The 2514-nt window shown below is 34.0% G+C and overlaps 1 non-coding gene across 1 annotated transcript; it reads right to left on the bottom strand.

Annotated features, from left to right (window-relative positions):
- Nucleotides 1-2180: 2180 nt before the first annotated feature.
- LOC149139156 (U6 spliceosomal RNA) lies at nucleotides 2181-2287 on the bottom strand. Its single transcript, XR_016265325.1, has one exon. It is a non-coding gene; the product is annotated as a U6 spliceosomal RNA (small nuclear RNA).
- Nucleotides 2288-2514: the final 227 nt, after the last annotated feature.

Genomic DNA, 2514 nt, shown 5'->3' with positions numbered 1-2514 from the left:
ATATATGTTGATGCATCCACTGATTTAATAAACATGGTACCTTTAGGACAATGTACTAAGAAATTTATAAGGGTCCCACCCTTCCTATCTATCCAACTATTAGACATCATTGTGAATCTAGACACTTCCCATGTCTATTTCAACTCCACCAATACAGAGTTGATGTCCTGCTTTTCTTCTTGAAGGATTGGCCCTCACAACTCCTCATATGTAGCTCTTTTGTACCTTGGGCCCCCAACAACAATAACATCACACATTGGCTTCCAAAATGGATTAGTTTTGGTGATGCTGAGAGGCAAGTTGCTCTAGAAAAGACACCTCCCCATAACTCTATGTTCTTCTTACTTCTCCCTTTTTTTAATAATTGATTTTATGGAAGGTTGTGCTCCATGTCTTGTTCGTGGAACAAAAAATGATGACCTCCCACTCCCACTAACATTAGCACTAGCAATAGCAGGTGACGTTGTGGAGCCCCTCCCACTTCCCTCAGCCTCAAAATCAGAAGAAGATATCCCAAAAGATCTACCTCCATGTTCAACCTTGTTTATTTTTTCCTCCTTCTTTCTGTATTTTTCATCAATTTATTCCAGAGATTTTTGTATAAGCTCAGCACTAGAAATCATACAAAGACCAACATCATGTCCAAGGAGTCTAGCCAAATGGTATTTCAATCGCGTAACCCCTCTTGTCATCTTGGTCCCACACAATTTGCATGATAGATATACCTGATTTGTCCCACCATTACGCTCCACATACTCCCAAAATGGGTCAAGACTTTTGGCATATTTGTAGTGAGCTAATTCAAACCTATGGCACCAAACAAACAAAAAATAATAAATAATAACCACCTCATTTAAAAAAATAATTTTTTGGCTACATTATTTGCAATGTGAATTCAATGAAAAATGGCAATAAGAGGGTGTATAAGAAAGTTAAAAAAAGAAATGGAGTTTGTTGTCCAAATATGGAGAAAACCCTTGAATTCGTGCATGTGCATGAAAATCATAGCAAATGGAAAAATAAATGAAGAAAAATGTTGGTAGGCAAAGAGGCAATCAAGCATAACCCTAAATATATGAAAAAAATCATTAACTTAGGGGTTTTTAAGAACATACCTGTTAATGGAATAAACGAAGTTTGTCTCACTGTTCTTCAATCTTTGATCCACAAAAATTTCTTAGCTGGTGGTGATAATGGTTGTTTTATCCTCTATACCTCCTTGACAACCATGACAATACTCTTCCCCTTCCATCTCCAACACTCAAAAACCAAAATGAGGAAAAAAAAAGAAATTTCCCTTTTCTAGCTGTGGCCCTGTGTGCCTCACGATATTTCCTATCATCACATGATATTTTTCCGAGATATCATATATTTCTTGGAAATATCGCGATATTTTTAGGAGAGGAAATATTGTGATATTTTCTGGAGAGGAAATATCGCGATATTTCCTCAGTGATATTTCGGCTCGCTGAAAATATTGCAATATTGCCAAAATCAAAATCATCATTGCAAATTTGTATAGACAAGGAAACAAATTTTTTAACATACTCTAAAGCAATAAAGTCCTTTCGTGCAGGGAGGTTGATATCTATGGTATGCATGATATTGTATTGCATTTAAAAAATTATTTCGATAATTTCATAGCCTTACCATAGTGTTTCTTTTTCGAGATAACATTGTGGTATTTCTATCAATCTTTCAATCTTTTTTTGCATTTATACAATATCTCCTCTATTTAAAATTTTACTAGACCACACCACAAAAATTCTAGATAAACTCTATATGCCACTTGGTCAAGGAAAGAATTTAATTCGACTATGATGGATGTTGCAAATGTTGAAAGATGTTATTTTAATAATCAAGACAGTTTTGGGTTTTGAAACACAAAACCATGAACAAACAATTTGGGGTTTGAAACACAAAAATCCTGATTATTCCATTACCTAACTTGTTCATTTCGTTCATTCTAAAAAAGCATGTGTGAATAAAGAATCAAATAATAAAAATATCCATATATATACCTAAAAGAAAGCATCTGTTGTAAAATCTTCGGAAACATTTACATGTTAATGGGATCCAAAACTGTACATGAAATGAATAAAAATTTGCAGGACGAACACATTCATTTGCTTAATTACACAAGGAAATACAAAAATCTTTATCCACGTATCTAATTTTTTTTTAATTTCGACCATTTTTCAATTTTTGTGTGTCATCCTTGCGCAAGGGCCATGCTAATGTTCTCTAGATCATTTCAATTTTATCCATGTCTCCGATTATTTAAAAAAAAATTGTTTCTCCCCCATAGCCTCCTGAGTTTAATTAACATCGTCACTGGGCAGTGATAGATTAACATCCATCGAGAAGGGTAGTTTCCACTATGAGAACATATGGATAACTACATCTTCTTGCTATTGCAAATTATGAGATGATTCAAGGGGATGAATGTTGAATATGCATTCATAATAAGGGTTTATGTTTATTATCATAATGGTTTATTGACAGAAACAACTT

This window comes from Pinus tabuliformis, chromosome X (assembly GCF_031772625.1).
Source record: "Pinus tabuliformis cultivar Carrire ecotype Pingquan chromosome X, CPIR1, whole genome shotgun sequence".
Lineage (NCBI taxonomy): Eukaryota > Viridiplantae > Streptophyta > Pinopsida > Pinales > Pinaceae > Pinus > Pinus tabuliformis.
Note: the sequence above shows the minus strand (reverse complement) of the source record. Positions and strands in the feature narration are given on the sequence as shown.